Source organism: Ciconia boyciana, chromosome 2 (assembly GCF_034638445.1).
Source record: "Ciconia boyciana chromosome 2, ASM3463844v1, whole genome shotgun sequence".
Taxonomy (NCBI): Eukaryota; Metazoa; Chordata; class Aves; order Ciconiiformes; family Ciconiidae; genus Ciconia; species Ciconia boyciana.
Genome location: NC_132935.1, coordinates 151,716,004 through 151,735,968, shown reverse-complemented (window position 1 = coordinate 151,735,968; position 19,965 = coordinate 151,716,004). Strand labels below are relative to the sequence as shown.

At 47.2% G+C, this 19,965-nt stretch overlaps 1 protein-coding gene across 2 annotated transcripts in view; it reads right to left on the bottom strand.

Annotated features, from left to right (window-relative positions):
- JCAD (junctional cadherin 5 associated) overlaps positions 1-19,111 on the bottom strand; it is a 66,524-nt gene extending 47,413 nt beyond the window's left edge. For both annotated transcript variants that reach the window (XM_072854550.1, XM_072854548.1), the window contains exon 1: positions 18,972-19,111. The gene's annotated coding sequence lies outside the window, so the exon portion shown is untranslated. The remainder of the gene's footprint in view (positions 1-18,971) is intronic.
- Positions 19,112-19,965: the final 854 nt, after the last annotated feature.

The following is a 19,965-nucleotide window of genomic DNA, read 5'->3' as shown; positions in this document are numbered from 1 at the left end:
CCAGGTGCAGGTTGTGCATTGCATCCAACTGCTGTTTAGGATACACACCCTAAAAACCTGTGTTATTAACTCAAGGTTAACATATAGTTAATCTTATTCCAAATTGAGGAGGTTACAAATGCCATTAATATTCACCACTGTTGAGAAGCATGAGAGTAAACAACTCATTAGAGAGCGCTGTGACTATGGCGAACCCGCTGCAGAACATACGGCACGTTCCATTCTGTGATGGGGCATTGCCAGCTCAAAATCCCTTGGGATGGGTACGGGACCAAAGTCAACTCTCTCTTCCACTGCCCTACAGCTAAACTGACTTCAGTTTGCATCCCTGTGGCTTTATGTGGTAAACTGGTGGGATATTTGATCTCCAGTACCAAGAATAGGAATGAAGTGTCTGATTCCAGTGCATGATATTCTGCAAATATCTATTGGAGTAGCCAGGTCTGAGTAAAAAAAGAAATCAAATAGAGGGATGTGGAAAAATCTCTTTATGCCTATAAAAGGATCACTTCAAAACCACAGGATTTTGTATAGGAACCTTTCTCCTTAAATAGTAGAAACAGTCACCGGGTGCATTCCATCAGTGTAAAAAATGGGGGTTAGAGGAGAGCCGCCATGTCCGGCTCTCCCTTTCCTCCCCCCGCCACACGTGTACCTTGTCTGAGCCCCAGAAACTGTGCTTGTAGGAAGCATGAAAACAGTATAGTTGCAGTATATATATTTATACACATAGATATAATCAAACCCATATATATGTATGCTGTGTAGCTAAAGAGGAACTGTGTGGTGGGATTTTTCTGCATTTTTCAGGAAACACCTTTCTGTCCCATTTTCCCACCGAGATAAACAAAATTTGGCAGTGAATTTTGCTGGGTGGCTAAAACCCTGGTGCAGGCTCCTACTGCAGGCTCACACCTGCAGCCTCCTCCTGCCCACCGCTGGCCAGAAGGCAGGGGAATAAAACCCAAAGTTCTCTGGCAGTGCCCGTACGAGGGCAGTGGGCCAAATCCTGCCACGCAAAACCCTGCTGACATCACGGGGATTAGACGGGCTGCTAATCAGGACAGTGGGATTTGTGTCAATCGTTTACTTAGGATGCTGGGGCTGCGAAGGGACCGGGTGTCCCCGGGGGTGAGCAGCCGTGGGGGGTGGCACTGGGCTTTGGGGTGCCCTGCGTGTGCGCCGGGGTGCCTTCTGTGTGCTGCCCTGGGGAGGAGCAGAAGTGTGGGACCAGCTCTCCCAGGGCACGGGACCACTTTCCAGCTTGGGGGTCCCAGGCCAGCAGAGGACAGGAGGGGGGAGAAGATTTCTGTGATTTTGGGGTTCAGTGGCCCCTTTGCAGCAGGTTTGTCTGAGGGTGGGATGGGGAAAGGAGTCAAAAGGTTTCCATCTTCGAACTGGAGATGGGCTCAGTCGAGACTAAAACCTTTTCTGGGGGCTGTTTAGAAACCAGGGTGATGTTTTTCATACTTTATAAGAGGAGTCTCATGTGTTTACGTTAATATGATGAAAATGCCATGCAGAAGGGTCCCTGGGGACTCAGGCTGGCTCCAGTCCATCCGTCCACCTCATGCCTAGGGTCAGTCCTTACAGATGTCTGGATAACCTGCTCTTAAAAACCTCTAATAACAGAACCTCCACAGTCTCCTGAGACAAAGTATTTCAGAGTTTTACTACTCTTACTATTAGGAACATTTCTTAAATCTGTCTTAAATCTTTCTTAACTCCCTCCCAGCCAGACCCACTACACACCCTCATTGAAATTTTAGCATGTGGCTGCTATCTACACCAGGGACAGACAGCAGTTTATTTACTTTCTTTTTGCTCAGTTCCTTATGTGCCTGAAAGCCATTATTTCTCCCTTCAGACATCTGTTCTTTAATCAAACCCAGTTTCTTTAGCCTACCTTCCTGCACATACCTGTATACACCTTTCTTGAGGAATACCATCCCCATCCATAAAAAAAATCTCTAGGTGAAGTCTCACACTAAGAGGGGGAGCTGAACAGAGGGAAGGGAGATGTCTTGCATGCTGTATTTCTATTTATGTACTCCACAATGGAGTTGGTTTTTTTTTGCAACAGCATGACATTATAGGTACTCAGTCAGCCTGTGACCCATCAGAACCTGCTGTTCCTTGGAGCTGACCAGCAGCCCAGGCAGTCAGCCCCAGCCTGGCTCAGGGACACTGGGGAGAGCTGTGCATTCATCCCTCCCAAACTGCATCTTAGGGCTTTTCAATCCTTATCTCCAGTTTATCATTCCTGCAACCTACAGTCACCGCAACACCCACCATAGCAGCAACAAGCACATTGCTCTATTTTTCCATTGCCCAAGCTGTCAGTGAAAATGTTGGCTAGTTCTGGGATGAAGGGAGACCGCCAAGGTCCCATTCAAGGCACTCCCCTAGTCAACAGGGAAGTATTGACACCTTCCACATACAACTTTGTAATGGCTTCACCCTTCCCATAAAGTTTCACTCCAACCCCATTTCCGCTGCTTGCTCATGAAAAGGATGACACTGTCAGGGTTGGCAGAAACCAGGAGGAAAGGGTGCTGGGGTGAGAGTGCACCCACTTACACCGCAGGCAAAGCCTGGGGTGGCACAGCAAGTAGCACCTGCGGGGCAGGGGCCATGGGAGCTGCAGGTTGTGCCACGCCAAGCAGAGAGAGGCGGGCAAAGTCACTCGGAGCATGGGCCCTGCTGTGGGAAAGCTTTGTAGACCCCAATCTTGGGGTCCCACAAGGCCACGCATGCGCTGGCACAGACAGGGCTTCAAACGGGGCAGGGGCCCTGCTGCAGCAGGGCAAGCCATGTGAGAAGCTGGGAAGCATGGGCTAGGAGCAAGGTGCCTGCCTTTTGGTGCATGCAACTCAGTTCTGCTACTGTAATAAATATTAGCAACCTCAGAGTGGTAAGAGCTGTGCGTATGGCTGGCCACCTCCAGAATGGCTGTGTTTCTACTTCATGGACCCTTGCACCTTTTGCCAAGTCCTACCCTCTGCAGGAGGCACAGGCCTTGCGCTGCACATGCACAAGTTTCTAGTAAAGTTTTAGTGCAATTAGAAAAGGATAAAAAGTACCTCTGATGCAATTGCTCAATCTCCTTTTCAAAGAGCAACACATCATACAGCTGGAGACACACTGCTGGAGAAAGCGCGTTCCATGTACTGGTCTAGCAAACACCTCCTGAACATTTTTTAATGTGACCTGGCAGCAGACCAGGGTAAATGGCATGTTCTTTTTCCAGTGCTTTGGCCCAAAGTGTGTATTTCAGAGGCTTGAAAGAACAGTCAGTCAATTAAATGTGATAAACGAGGCCATTTGTCACCAGCATTTTAGCTTTTCTTTTAAAGTATAAAACGAGATAATGAGCAGGGCTTGAAGAAATCCTTTGTGGTGTTGGGAGCCAAGGGCACATGAAATACAGAACGGATTTTCTGCCTCTCCCATCATGAGAATGCGATCTGACAATACTCCCCCTCATGACACAGAAATCAGAGACAATGTTAAGAGAGGGAAAAAAAAATCACTAATGGATAAAAAACCAGTGACATGTTGCAAAGAAGATAAGAAAAGAAATGCACTTAGTTAAGGGCAAATCAACCCCCATTGCAAACTTCCCATTGTATGTGCTGGTCGATAGGAACACTAACACAGAGACAGCTGCATAGTACCTTTAGCTCACAAAAAAGCCTCAAGTAGCATAGTTACCACCACATCACCTACTCAGAAAGAAGCCAGCAGGGTATGCATCCAGGGGCAGGCGGTGGTTGATAGAAAAGATGGATCACCCCTTCCCTCAGCATGGGAGAGGGGACATGACTGTGTGACTGTGACGGGCTACGTGAGCTGCGGGGTCCTGCACAGTATGAGAGTCCCGGGGCTTTGGGGATCCAGGAGGTGGGAGGATATTCCTCCTGTAATGTCCACACGTACATACAGCACACTGGGACACCCCATTCACTGACAGCCACGTAGGCAATGCAGTACAGGTATGTAGCCCATATGAATGGTGGCACTTAGGTGGTGTCCGCATTAGTGTGGGTTAGTATCCATGGCTGGAGGCTAGAGCTGGATCTGGATCCAGAGCTGGACTGTTTCCAGCTGTCTTTTAAAATATAGCACCTTTCTTTCTGGCAGGTTCCCTGAATAGGTTTCCTTCTGTGCGCTATCCTTTTCTATCATGTGTGTCTAGGAATTAGGAAACGTTTACTCCAATGTGTGAAACCTCTCCGCACCTGTGGGATATGAACATATTGACTGTATTGACTGCATTTCACATTGGCGTGTGCACCACTGGGTCAATGTTACTTCTGCACCCTTTTCCCATCTCCCCTCTGCATCTACCCACTTGTGCTACCACAGTAAGAAATTTTTTTTAACTTGTTTTCTCTTTTTTTTTTTAACTTGTTTTCTCAATCAATCATCAGTTTATACTGAATACATCGAGGCAGGAGTGCCAGTAAGTATGGTTGTGCACAAACCCAAACAGATATTTAAGGAGATGAGAGCCACTGGCAGTTTGTCTCTACAACCTATGTTTTATTTATGTCTGTACTGTGCTGTCTTGGCAGCATTTGATTTAGTCCTGGGATGAAAACCCTGCCTTCTTGCAAACATGGAAGCCTCACACATGCCTCTGACATTAAATAAGTAATACACACAGTGCACGGAAACATATATTTTAAGAAAACTACCCAGATGCACCAGCAACAGGAGGTATCGCAGTAACTCAAAAGACAAAGAATTAAAATCTTGTTAAAGGAATTGCATGAAAGGAGGTCCCAGTCAGGTACCAAACGAGTAAATGCCAAACACGCAGTTGAGCCAATGACTCGGCATCAGGCCAATGAGTTTTCAGCTGATAACGAACTTTGTGCATGGCCTTTGATGGGGCTCTGCACGGAGGGCTGTCCTCCTCGGCACCCCAGCGACCCAACGGCAGCAGCGTGCAGCCAGCTGCACCCACGCGAAGGTTTCCAACACTCATGGTGGCTACCACATTAGTGAGGTCTATGCCCGAGGGGATTTTTCAGATGAGGTTTCAAACAACAGGACCAGATCCTGTGCTCTATGAAACTGCTGGTAAGAGTGGTCTGTCTGTCCCTGCCTCCCCTGGAAGCAGGCTCAGCCCCAGGCCACAGGTTGCCCTGGCTATGGCTTGCTGAATGGGTGGGATAAGCCTGCCGAAGCCCTTGGTGGGCTGCCCATTTCCTCTCCTTCCGACTTGCTTGCTTCCAAAACAAATTCTTGTTGCAAAGGCTCAGGCCCTTTCAACTGCGCATTCCTGCCTGTAACACAATCCCTTTTGAAAAGGAGGTGAACTGGTACAACTCAGTGAACTTGAAAGGAAAAAGATCCCAAATAATTGTTGGAAATGATTGGAAAGAAATATCTCATAAAACAACATCCTAAACCAAACAGAGAGCTGAATGTTTGAGAAGCAGTTAGCTGTGAAATGGTGTGTTTTCAAAAGGACGGTGACTTACCATGGGCAGGCAATGGAGGTGTGGGAGTCGATGCCAACGCCTTTCCCTTCCTCACACGCAAAGCCCGTGGGACTGCTGCCTGCTCCGCGAGGCGGTTGTGTAAAGGTGCTACCACCATCCATTTCACCAAGAGTGTGACAGACCCACCACTGCAGTCTCTAGCTCTGGCCCAAAGAGTGAACACTCCATCCTTTCTGCAGCAGAGGTTTGCTGGCATTCACCTCATTTGTCTGGGTTAAGTGAGGAGGATGTGGAGAAGGAGGGGAGGCTCTGACTCGCAAAAGTTCAAATTTACAGCTTCAGGAAGATAGTTTATTTGCAAACACTTTCCATGGTTTTCTTCCTCCTGTTATCTCTACAGAAAGTTGAGCATCTTTAAAACTGCATTAGCCTCCCTTAGGGAGGCTTGTTTTCAGATTCCTTCTCAACCCGATTTGGAGCAGGGACATCAAAGGCAAGGCAAATCTGGTCCCCTGTTAACTTGGATCCATTTGGAGCTGGTCTGGGCAGTTGGAGCTTGCCATGGTGTTCACAGTCTTTCGAAATATTTACTTATCTGACTGACAAGAGAGTTATTAAATAAGTTATGATGTCTGCAGTTTTGTGTAAACAATTTACAGTGCCATGATTGATGCTGGGCGCTGTTTGGAGAGAGGCAAGACTGATTGTATATATTGGGCTTCGGTTTGGAGAGTTCAGCCCCAGGACTGGAGAGTCTTATACCTAATAAATAACAACAGTTAATCATTTGGACTCACGCTGTTTCAGTGCTCATAAAGCCACACAAACATGGCCAAATTAAACCAACGGTTCTTTGAGCAGACCTTGGCCATGCAAACATCAGGGACCTCTGCAGTGGTGCCCGGTACAGCAGTCACAGTGCCCGGCTCTGCTGTTGCCCTGTGCCTATGCTGTCCACAGCCCTCCAGCGCTTACTGGGCAGAAGGAAATGGCTGGTTTTGTGGGTAGGACAGCTAGCGTGGATGTGGGGCATCGCACTTCAAGACCCTTCTCCAAATCCAGGAGGGTGGAGGTTGGGAAGCGAGTGTCACCATGTCCAGGAGGCAGCTCCAGCTCCTGCAAGAGTACAGGGAAACGAGTGGGCTTGCTTCTTCTGGCACAGCTTCAGGTCATGATACATGGGTGGGTTTCCTCAGTCTTCCATTTTTCAGTGCCTTACCTCAGGTCTTCAGGGGCTTCCAGGAGAAGATGGGATTTCTGCTGCTCTGCTTTGGGTCACATCACCAAAGTCCTTTTTCTGGGTGAATGCCTTCCATTACAGGTGTGCAGGATCATGCGAAAAGCCTATTTCTTGATGGAAGAGGTGTTCCCACCTCCAGTGGAGTGACACAGGAGTGTGATTGCTGTGGCTTATGGGTGCATGCAGCCCAGCTGGTGAGCCACAGCTACTGTAGATAAGCACAAGCCCCTATGAGACACCAGAGCAGAAAAGAGAAGGCATGGACTAATGTCAAACTGAGAGGAAGTCAGAGGTTTTGGCTTCGTTCAAACTGGAAACAAGTTGTTTCAGTTCTGAACCATCAAAATGTTTTGTTTCTGGAATTAAGTGACCTGGACATGTCTGAAACAACATTTTCAGGACCATGCAGCTCCCTCAAATTTTCTGCAATTTGACTTCCACACCTGATTGTGTACAAAGACAAGGATATAACTCTCAGAAGTTCCCATGAAATGGAAATGCTAGGCCCAGTGCAGCCATGTGCAATGCAGGAGCTATGCAAGAGCTACCGCTGAAAGGCAAAAGCTTGGAAGGAGAGGAAGAAAGAGCCCTTTCTTGCTACCAAGCAGCTGTTCAGATTGATTAGTACAGGCAAGAAAATAAAAAAAAAAACATTTAAGAACTTTATTCTGGAAATACTCTTTCAGACACATTCACCGTCAAAGGTCTACGCCAGATGCTGTGAATAAAGAACGGGAGGAAATTAAAAGGAGGGAATTGACCCTAACACTGACACAAGATGGCTGGGTGGATGTGAGCTGGATAAAAGCTCCACATTCCCATGCAGAGAAAAATGTGCTTCCTCTGAACAAAGCAAAGTAATGAAGTATTGATCTGAAATTATTGAACTGTGATACTACATCCATGTTGTTGATGATGGCCTTGTCTGATGGAGAGAAAAGTACAAGGTCTTTCCAGTTCAGACTGGAAAAAGGAAAAGGATGTCTGAGGCAGACTTTCCACATATTGCATTCACCATGGGAGGAAAGTAATACTCAATGCCCTCCTGATGTTCAAAACTGTTTCTGCAATCATCTTCAGCCACCAGAAAAGGCTAATTGATCCCCCAGCTTCACCAATAGCATTCGCTCTCGAAAGGATATATCTTTTCATTGAGTTTGTTGAAATTTGCACTCAGAACAAGAAGGATCTTGAGCAAAACGCAGCCTGTCTCTTCCTCCCAAGGAGCCCTCCGGAGATGCACTGCACTTAGCAAAGCAAGTGAAGGTTTCAGGGGGACCTGAGGGACAGCAGGCTGATGGCACCACTCTTGGTCTCCATGGAAATATGCCTTGATGTAATTAATGATAAAGAACTAGGATAAGAATAAAAATGATTCAGAGAAGCTCTGGTACTGCTCCCCTGTTTAGCTCCCATGATTAAACCCACACAGAGCCTAGAGTGGGGAGATGAGCCTCAATTATAGCTGAGGAACAGCATAATGAATTATCTCCTTTGCACTTACTTTAGCTCTGAGTAATCTGATTTCCACCCAAACCCATGTTAACTATGGAGATTTTGCCAATATCTGATTCATCAAGATGCTGAAAGAATGTGGAATTAGAAATGCAGAAGAAGGACTGTAGCTCTCCACGACTTATTCTTAAACACCGATAATTTGGGGCAAACTTTTTAACAGATAACATTAATACAACCAATACTTTGGTGAAAGTCCACCTTTAGCTAAAATTGCATACAAACAAATGGCCTGCTAAGTGAAGAGTTTGAATCCTCTTTTATATGTACAATATAAAAATCTTATTTTGGATTCCTTCTAAGTCCTTCTCAGATTTGCGGACTCCAACTGAATAGTACAGAGCGTGTTTTATGTGTTTTGAAGGTCTTCTGCTCAGAAAATGCCCAGACCTGCAGGTTCTGAAGTTATAATTTAAATACTATTGAAAGGTATCAGCAGCCTCAGCTTCACCCCCTGGCTGGCGAGAGCCACAGAGGGTTGGCGTCCCTGTGTTCAGCCATTGTGTGTGGGTACCAGTAGGCAGAGACGGCTCTCAGAGCAGCTTTCCTGCATCTGAAAGGAGCCTATTCCTGGAAGTTACAGGGTTGTTGAGTTCCTGGGACAGAAACAATATGACTGCTGAAACTCTGCCCTGCGACTCTGGGAGCTGCTGGCACGATTTGAGGGCTGGGTCTGCAAGCCCTGTGGAGCAGGCACCGGCTTTCTGAGCCGTGGGATCTGCAACCCCGGCAGAAGGAGGTGCTGGCCCACAGCACAGCGGTGAGGCAGGAAAGCAGTTCAAATAAATTAAAAAAAAAGGTTGGGGTCTTTTATGAAAGGCAATCTTGTACAGTAATCTATCAAGAGCTCAAGGGATGTTATTGTTTAAATAAATATTTAAGGGAGATTCCTCTCAATTTAAACACAGTGAGCTGTAGCATGTGGAAAGCAGCAGCGTTTGATTACATATATGCAAGAGGCCAAAGCAAACCGTTATGAACAAAAGCAGCGGAGGAGAAAGCAATTATTTCATTTGATTCTGTTTCTCCGAGATAGGTTATTGACAACACCATTTCTGCCTAGTGCCAAAGTGCAGCAGGGGTACAAACCCTGGCAGTCCCAGCAGTGGATGCACTGCGCAAGAAAGCTGTTCTGCGAGCCCCGTTGGTGTTTTGTCCGATGAGATGGCTGGATATAGAAGTGCAGGGCTTAGCTCTGCAGGTGATACCCTGCCTGGTGGCTCACGACCTGACATGCGGTAGCAGGACTGTGTGCCCGAGGAGAAGGGGACAAAGGTGGGTATGGCTGATCATGCATGACCCATCACGTGTGTTGGCCAGTCTTTGACAGACACACAATCACAGCCTTGATAATAGAGGGCTGCACATTGCAACACGGGTTCACTTTAAAACCCTGCTTGATTTGGTTGAGGCTCAGGGATGGCAACTCGGGTGAGAGTTTATTGTGCTCTGTGGCTACAGAACTGGAGTCACCTTGTGCGGTGAGCTCAGCACAGCCAAAGCTCAATGCCGTGCGCTGTCAGAGGTTTGATACAAGGAGGTGCTTGCTTTCTGCCCTGCAGAAAATGCCAAGGGTATAAACATCCAACCAGTAGTAGCAGAAAAGAAGAGAAAACAAGAGAAATCCACTGCTGAGGGACAAGACATCTAAATAAAAGTGAAAACATGCTAAAAGGCCGTAAGCAGTTAAAAAACCCCCAGTGAGTTTGAGGTTATTAGGAACCTGTGTATGTCATAAGTTTCATACATAGATTTGGACTATGGGATTCACAAGGGTGTTATAAATTAATTGATAGAAAAGGACTTAGGGGAACCCACGACACTTGCCTCAGGGTGAGAAACCTCAATTCATGTCTGGGTAGAGGTTTCCCAAATGGTCTTCACCAGTGCAAAAGGCTGAAATGCTTATCTTCCTCACCCTGTGCTAGTCTCCTTTTGAAAAAGGTAAGGCCTTTGCCTTTTCAGAAATGAGTTTTTGTTTTCTGATATAACTGTGTATTCACTCCCCTTCTGAATTTAAGTCACAAGCCAATAAAGCACCAAATAAATCACTTCTCCAAAGTGACCCTGAAATTGGAGGATTCTGTAAAGGTCATGCAGCCCAGGTGACACATATTTCATGGATGCATCTGAAGACATGGCAGATCCCCTGTACGAAGTAGGACATGATTTATATAGGAGAACACTGTTTGGATTATTAAGATGGTTGCTACAAGAGTACTCAGCCAGGGCTGTATCTTGGTAGGAGACAAAATCTGTGCACCCATTCATGAACAAACTTCTTTGATGTTTCATGCTATCCCATGTCATTGGACAGCAGACTAACATGAAGACAAATTTATATCTGGGGTGTAACTGCAGGAAGGTAGCAAGCATCTCTCAGGGCTGGGATCAATCTCGTTCTCTCCAGCCACAGGATCTGGAGGGGACCTCAATGTTACTGTACAACCACCTTCAGAAACCCAAGACCCTGGCATGGCTTAGGACAGAAGACCTGGCCCACACAATCTGTGGAGACACGGGGGTCTGCAGAGTAGGTCAAAGCAGACCATTTGGAAAAAAAGCATTAATTTCCGAGACAAAATAGTTCATGATTCATGACTATTTGGAAACAAATGAGAAACAGGAATTACACAAAAGCCCTATTTTGTTCATTGAGGAACTGCAGAATTAATTACATGTACTTTAGTTTTCAGCAAAGGCTAAGTCCCAAGGCACAGTGTTGTGATTGTTGAACTAGTCATGTCACACATACTGGTTTAATTCAGACCAAAACCATAGGAAGAGCATGATGGGATATAGCCAGTAGCTAGCTGGGAATAGAGGTGGGATAGGAGTAGGGACTGAGTCTCAAGTAGGTCAAGCAATTCATCAAGCAGTGAACGTTTTGGGTGAGCACTCATGAGGTGACCTCACTCTTTCCCTGGGCTATGTGCAGTGAACGGAGCTGGCTGGAACAGCCAGAGTTGCAGATTAGGAGGTGGCAGCTCTTCCAGAGCTGTGCAAGAAACATTATGCACAGACCTGACTGCTTCATTCATGATGTTACTCCCCACTTGTAATCATCTGTCGTGGTTTAAACCCAGTCAGCAACTAAGCACCACACAGCCGCTCGCTCACCCTCCCCTGCCTCCCCCGGTGGGATAGGGGAGAGAATCAGAAAAAAAGTAAAACCCGTGGGTTGAGATAAAGACAGTTTAATAGGACAGCAGAGGAAGACAAAAAAAAAAAAGATAAAAGAATGCACAAAACAAGTGATGCACAATGCAATTGCTCACCACCCACTGACCAATACCCAGCCCGCCCCTGAGAAACAACTCCCCCCAGTTTATCTACTGAGCATGAAGTCATGTGGTATGGAATAGCCCTTGGGCCAGTTGGGGTCAGCTGTCCTGGCTGTGCCCCCTCCCAGCTTCTTGTGCACCTGGCAGAGCATGGGAAGCTGAGAAGTCCTTGACTAGTGTAAGCACTACTTAGCAACAACTAAAACATCAGTGTGTTATCAACATTATTCTCATACTAAATCCAACACACAGCACTATACCAGCTACTAGGAAGAAAATTAACCCTATCCCAGCCAAAACCTGGACATCATAACATCAAAGTTGTAACAGCAACAGCTTCCCAGATTTATTTATTTTGTGACAACTTCCACAAGGACATCCCCAATAAGCATCTCTGGTCCTTTGACTGTCAGTCTCCAATCCATCCATCCACTCTAATCCAGTGTCAAAGTTTAGGGCACTGTTTGCCACAGTGTCCAGACAAGCACTTTCTCGTTTTCTTCCATGACACTTGGAGCAGAAGCGCGTAAGCATCCACCACTCTTCTTCCTTTTCTGTTTCAGTTCTCCTGCAAATCCCTGCTTAAAACTTCTTGTGACATCCTTGACAAAGGTGAGACTGTCAGTTTGCAGCAAGCACTGCCTGCCACGCTGGCCAACACTGTCTCACAGCTTCTTAGAACTCCTTCATCTCTCAGTAGCTGTCTGTAGGCACCTCTGGTCTTCTCACATTGTCAGGTCCTGTTCTTCTGGTCTTTGTTTCTACACTGTCTTGCACAGCTGAGTCCTGGCATGTGCATGGGGCTCCCCGGAGCTGATGAAGATGGTGAAAATTCACTGCCTGGCTTTGTGGAAGGACGTACAGGCTGTACAGGATGCTCTGTAACCCATAGCCATAAAAGAAGTGAAGGAAACCATCTCTCCCTGCCACTCCAGCAGGAGCGGAAACAAGCAGACTGCAGCTCCCTACCTTTCAATGTGGAAATCACGTCAAGTGGCAAAATGGAAACACTGAGATTTCACCATCTGTCTGCAAATGCTGCATATGTATTGCATACAAAAATAGGCTATAAGAATACTGTTAAGACTGAAAAACCTATGAGGCAAGAGATGCCAGAATTAGGCTTCCCTTGTGCTATGTGTTATGATACACTTGTTAATTAGATGATCACACAATATTTTGCCAGAGGTCTCAGCTTTATCCCATGGTACAGGATGGACTGTCTTCACTGAAGAAGACATTATATAGAATTTTGTTTTTTCCTTAGTGTTCAGTGTGGTCATAGGCTTTACTTGCTACCCAAGTCCTCCTCTGAATAAAAATTACTGATTTTCCCAACAGTGGGAAAATTGCAGCGGCACACCTCCCTACAGTATCTAGGTGCTTCACAAGAGTCTCTGAGCTCTGGTACCTCTGTCGGGGGTGTGATGGTGCTTTAGCCACTTGAACGAACTGGAAATGGAGGGTAGAGACAGGCATGCAAGCAACCAGCTTAATTGCATCAGGCATCAGTTTATCAGGGGTCTGGCTTTGTCACCCATCCCAGCCATCCCCCACCACAGTGGTGGGCCTTCCCTGCAGCAAGACCCATACCCACATCCACCCTTGCAGGCTTCACGGATCCCATAGCCCAGTGCTTCAAGGTCATGAGCTGAGACTGAAGGGTGACCAACAGACATAGCTGGGGCTGGGGCTGTGCAAGAGTGTTCAGCATCAGGTGGCACTGGACATGCTCGAGGCAGAGCTCCCATCAACTCCCATCCCAGGAGTGGACATTCAGTACCAGGGTCTTATGGCATGTGCAGACGGGGGGCACACCCCACAGCTACTGACTGCAGACGGGTTGAAGCACCAGCGAGACCTGGCACAAAAGAATCATTGAATCATAGAATCATTTAAGTTGGAAAAGACCTTTAAGATCATCAAGTCTAACCATTAACCTAGCACTGCCAAGTCCACCACTGAACAATGTCCCTGAGCACTACATCTAAACATCTTTTAAATACCTCCAGGGATGGTCACTCAACCACTTCCCTGGGCAGCCTGTTCCAATGCTTGACAACCCTTTCAGTGAAGAAATTTTTCCTAATATCCAATCTAAACCTCCCCTGATACAACTTGAGGCCATTTCCTCTCATCCTATCACTTGTTACCTGGGAGAAGAGATGGACCCCCACCTCTCTACAACCTCCTTTCAGGTAGTGGTAGGGAGCGATAAGGTCTCCCCTCAGCCTCCTTTTCTCCAGGCTAAACAACCCCAGTTCCCCCAGCCGCTCCTCATCAGACTTGTGCTCCAGACCCTTCACCAGCTTCGTTGCCCTTCTCTGGACACGCTCCAGCACCTCAATGTCTCTCTTGTAGTGGGGGGCCCAAAACTGAACACAGTATTCGAGGTGGGGCCTCACCAGTGCTGAGTACAGGGGGACGATCACTTCTCTAGTCCTGCTGGCCACACTATTTTTGATACAAGCCAGGATGCCATTGGCTTTCTTGGCCACCTGGGCACACTGCTGGCTCATATCCAGCTGGCTACTGACCAGCACTCCCAGGTCTGTTTCCACTGGGCAGCTTTCCAGCCACTCTTCCCCAAGCCTGTAGCGTTGCATGGGGTTGTTGTGGCCCAAGTGCAGGACCCAACACTTGGCCTTGTTGAACTTCACACAATTGGCCCCAGCCCATTGATCCAGCCTGTCCAGATCCCTCTGCAGAGCCTTCCTACCCTCAAGCAGATCAACACTCCCACCCAATTTGGTGTCATCTGCAAACTTACTGAGGGTGCACTCGATCCCCTCATCCAGGTCATTGATAAAGATATTAAACAGGACTGGCCCCAACACTGAGCCCTGGGGAACACCACTTGTGACCAGCCGCCAACTGGATTTAACTCCATTCACCACAACTCTCTGGGCCCGGCCATCCAGCCAGTTCTTCACCCAGCAAAGAGTACACCCATCCAAGCCACGAGCAGCCAGTTTCTCCAGAAGAATGCTGTGGGAAATGGTGCCAAAGGCTTTACTAAAGTCTAGATAGACAACATCCACAGCCTTTCCTTCATCCACTAAGTGGGTCACCTTGTCACAGAAGGAGATCAGGTTAGTCAAGCAGGACCTGCCTTTCATAAACCCATGCTGACTGGGCCTGATCACCTGGTTGTCCTGTACGTGCTGTGTGATGGCACTCAGGATGATCTGCTCCATAACCTTCCCCAGCACTGAGGTCAGACTGACAGACTTGTGTGTGTCCAAGTGGTGCAGCAGGTCGCTAACCATTTTCCCTTGGACTATGGGGGCTTCATTCTGCTCCCTGTCCCTGTCTTCCAGCTCAGGGGGCTGGGTACCTGGAGAACAATTGGTCTTACTAGTAAAGACTGAGGCAAAGAAGGCATTAAGTACCTCAGCCTTTTCCTCATCCTTTGTCACTATGTTTCCCCTCGCATCCAATACAGGATGGAGATTCTCCTTAGTCCTCCTTTTGTTGCTAATGTATTTATAGAAATATTTTTTATTGTCTTTTACGGCAGTAGCCAGATTAAGTTCTAGCTGGGCTTTGGCCCTTCTAATTTTCTCCCTGCATAACCTCACATCTTTGTAGTCCTCCTGAGTTGCCTGGCCCTTCTTCCAAAGGTCATAAACTCTCCTTTTTTTCCTGAGTTCCAGCCAAAGCTCTCTGTTCAGCCAGGCCAGTCTTCTTCCCTGACGGTTCATCTTTTGGCACATGGGGATGGCCTGCTCCTGCACCTTTAAGATTTCCTTCTTGAAGAATGTCCAGCCTTCCTGCACTCCTTTGCCCTTTAGGGCTGCCTCCCAAGGGACTCTGTCAACCAGACTCCTAAACAGGCCAAAGTCCGCCCTCCGGAAGTCCAAGGTAGCAGTTCTGCTGAGCCTTCCCCCCCTTCTCCAAGAATCAAAATCTCTATCATTTTGTGATCGCTATGGCCAAGATGGCCTCCAGCCACCACATCACCTACAAGTTCTTCTCTGTTCACAAACAACAGGTCCAGCCTTCCTAGTTGGCTCCCTCACCAGCTGTGTCAGGATGTCTCTTCCACACACTCCAGGAACCTCCTAGACTGTTTCCTCTCTGCTGTGTTGTATTTCCAGCAGACATCTGGTAAGTTGAAGTCCCCCGCGAGAACAAGGGCTAACGATTGTGAGACTTCTCCCAGCTGCTTATAGAATATTTCGTCTGCCTCTTCATCCTGGTTGGGTGGTCTATAACAGACTCCTACCATGATATCTGCCTTGTTGGCCTTCCCCCTGATTCTTACCCATAAACACTCAACCCTATCGTCACCATCATTAAGCTCTAGACAATCAAAACACTCCCTAACATACAGAGCTATCCCACTGCCTCTCCTTCCTTGCCTTTCCTTTCTGAAGAGTTTATAGCCATCCATTGCAGCACTCCAGCTGTGTGAGTCATCCCACCATGTTTCCGTGATGGCAACTATATCATAGTTTTCCTGCTGCACAATGGCTTCCAGATCCTCCTGTTTGTTGCCCTGCAGGGGAGAGCGGGACTGAAGCCAGTTCTGCAAGGCAGCACTCATATTCCCAAAAAGGGACCATGGATGGGGCAGCTTAGGTTTCATGTCAGGCCCTGGCATGTCCAGACCCTCCCTATGGCTCACACCTTGACACACACCTCCCCGCCCTGCTCCTGAGCCCCCTGAGCCCCTGACTCCTCACTCGTACCATGTACTCCCCATCCCATTCCCATGCCATCCTTCAGCTTTAGCATCCCAGTACCAGACCTTCCCTTAGCCCAGCATCCCCAGGGTCCCTGGCTGCCTCCTGGCTGTGCGGGGAAGGTGTCAAAAGAAGAGTGCTGTTCCCTGCCTGCCTTTCCATTGCCCAACCCCTCTGCCGCGAGCAGCATTACAGGGAGAGCCCAGCTTCATCCTGCTCCTAGAGCTGGCGATGGCTGCAGAGAGGGGACACAGGTAGCCTGGTCCCTGCAGAGCTGTGGGGAGGCAGCAGGAGCAGCAGGAACTTGGTAGCACCGGCTGGGTGTGCAGGAGCATTGGGGTTGGCACTGGGAGCTGCTGGGATGCTGGGCTGAGCTCACTCACGTGGGAAGGAATCTCAGCAGATTTTGACTACTTGGCCCTAGCATGTCCCTAATAAGTTGCTATTTTTTCCCTTCAAAGGCTATCACTAAGCCAAATTGGAGGAGATTTACAAAGTATTAAAAAAAAAAAAAAAATCGCAATCCTAACACAAAGCTGCCAAATTTCAGATCTCTACTCCAAAGCACAGAGGGATAAGAAATATCCAAGGAAAGGATCACCAGGTTCCCCCCTCCTGTTTCTTCCTTTCTTTTTTTTCCAGTTGGACAATAATGCCTTTTTCCCTATGCTCATTCTTGGAAATGGCTGGAGAGTTTTGGCTGAAATTTTCCAGAAAAGAACGTAGCCCAAGGCAGACAATCAAGTTGGAAGAACTCAGTCTAAACGGTTCAAGTCTGGCAAAGTTATAAGCAACTGCAAATGCAGTCTTACAGCAGGACACATATGAGTAACTTTAATCATAGGAGCTGCATGCAATCCCACCTTTGACGCATTCAAAGTTATAATAGCTGATGATGCTGTTCCATTCAGGTGTGTCTTATCACGATTCAGATATGTCACCAGTAAAAAAGCTTTAACTCAGTCATCCCACTGAGCCTTCCCACACCCCTTCCTACTCGAACAGCTCTTGCTATCTAACAACTGGTCGTACAAAAAAACACAGTTCCCTCGCCTCCAGTATTTGCATTTGAGCTTCGGCTTCTTGGATAGAGGCAGCTGATGCTAAAATGGGATTGCTCTCTGAACTAATGTATTCAAAATTAATAAAAGAAATAAAGCAACACACTCCGCTGGCAGGTTCCCATGCATATTTTCCATAAAAGTTCATTTTTCCACAAGAACAAATTGTATGTGGGGGATTTGCGCTGAATCTTGATACGGAGCTTAGAATTCTTGGCACTGCTTGGGACGTTAAAATGACATCAGCTCCACTTTCTATATTGAAATTTTATAGTTGCTGCCTGACCGCATTTCTTTGTTCTGCACATATTCCTTCTCCTCCGAGCTGCCTCTCTGCCACAGCATACTGTACATGAGTATCGTGAAAAGCTGTGTGTTTGTATTCCTTATAGCCCTGCTTGCCCCTCTCTGCGCCGGGCACCCAAGTGACAAAGCTGCATTTCTTCCTCCAGGACAAAGCAGCATTGTTGGCTCAAGGGACGAGGGCACCTTTGCCAGCCGAGAGGCTTCCCGCAGCACGGCAGCTCTGTGCTGCGATGGACCTGGCATGCCAAGCAGGGTCCTCCTCTTTTCTCCAGAGGAGCAGAGGAGTGGAGTGCATGCTGCTGGGTGACAGGGCTGTGGGACAGCAGGGACCAGGGCAGGCCAGTTATTGCAGGCAGGACACTGTGAACCATCCTGTCTCGCTCAGGGAAGGGAAGGGGGAGTGGAAAGAAGGGGAAGAGGAAAGGGAGCATCTGTGGGTGGGAGACAAGGCTTTCTCCAGCACTGGCAAGGTAACACCTGGAGCAGCTTTTGTCTGGTGTTACCTAGACAGAGGGAGAATATAACTGCCCCCCAACACACACACTGCCCCATGCCTTGGGGCAGGGAGGGGCAGGTTTTTTTTAAATTAAGAAGAAATCTGAGTAACGGTGTTTCTGTATTATCCAGCAGCATGACCCGCGGTGTTTGAACACCGTGGTGCAGGAGGACTGATTTGGTACTCAGGATCCCCCATGAATCACAGCACGGGGAGAACTGAGAGCGTTGGGGCTGGGAGAGTTAACAGACTCTGGTACTGGGAGTACAGTTCCATAGGCATTAGCACAGACATCACGCTTGTTTCCTGGATTTCAAATAAAATAGGATTCAAGGAAAAGATGATGCTTTCCTACATCCCCTGGGACTTGGAAAGCAATAAGACCAAATAAAGGCAGTTAATTATCTGGCATGCCACATCCAAACATTTCTGAAAGCACCACTCCGCCGTTACTGTAAGAGTCATGCTGGAACAGCATCAGCATATACTCTGTAAACAGGCTCAGTGCCATCCTACAGCACAGCCTCAGCCTCCCGCACGGGGATTACAGCAGTTGGACAAACCCAGGAGGGACTATACCTGACAGTCAACAAAATGCCAGTTTTGCTTTAGTCTGGCTTGATCACAATAGTACCTGGGTTTGTTATTTCCTACATTGCCTACGTGCTCAGCCTCTCTAACGTGTGACAGAGAATCGCTGCTGCTTGCTTCTCTGTGCAAGATTATCATTTCATAATTTCACTGTCATATGGAAATAGCCACAAGACCAGATTAACAGTTAAAGATTGTGAAGCCATTTGCCAAACGGTTCTTGCTCTATAAGCAACAACATTTTTACAATTGCATTTGCAACAGTATTTTTGCAATCACATGTATACACTCCTTTACAAGCACATGCAACCATATACAGAATGCAGAAAATCTTTACCTTGCATGCCCAGAGGAGAGAGCCTGATTTCCTCTCATGGATCAGAAGTAGGATGAAAAACAAACCCGAGAAAGACCCTTGAACAGACTCATCTGCTGAGAGTTGTCTAAATCCCAAGCCTGCTCCTGCTAGCAGCTCTAAGTTTGTGCTCTGAATAGAGGCTGTGTTATTTTAACCACAGGATTTCTAGTCATGGGGGAGGAGAAATGGCTTAGGTACGTTTGCAATCTAATGCTTCACATTTACCTCAACTGAAACAAACTACTTTAAGCCTGATGTAAATAAGTACTGCTAAGATATAAATTGCAAGAGCCCACTAACCAATTATGCTTAAACTAACATGCTAAATAACTGTGGAAAATTCCAGAGGAATAAGATAACATACTTTTGTGTTCTTTCCTAAATAAAAGGCATGTGTGGAATTTCATGCTAGATACTACAACAAGTGAGGGGCACAGACGAACTGCACAAACCAACCTATGTAAGGTGTCGTACCTCATAAAACAATATTCCTAACACCTGTTAGCATGGATTTCAGCAGGCATCCCGGCAATTTGGGTTTCCCTGGCTTGTAAAAAGTAAAGATATGAGGGATTTGAATCTAATATTTCAAAAAAGCAAATAAAGCTCTTTAAGGTAATAAGGCAAGATTTTAAAAGGCCACAAGGTCTGTAGTTCTGCGGGAGCACAGACATTAACCCGCTGAACAAGTGCTATCTCCAACAGGGATGTAAGCTCGATACCCTCCCTGCAGCTCATGGATTGCTACAGAGATTGTTAAATGCAGGCAAAATATTGTGCCCAGGACACTGGTTTGGGGTTTTTGTCATTTAATCCAGCTCAAACTCTGCCTTCATTTCCTGGTTTATGACACTTTGGTGCCGCAGCTGCTGTGGTTGCAAAGCATGGCTACAGTCCAGGCTTCCAGGGCCACCTCACAGCTGATGGAAAAGAGATCTGTTAACTTTCTGAGAAGTAAATAAAATGCATTCTT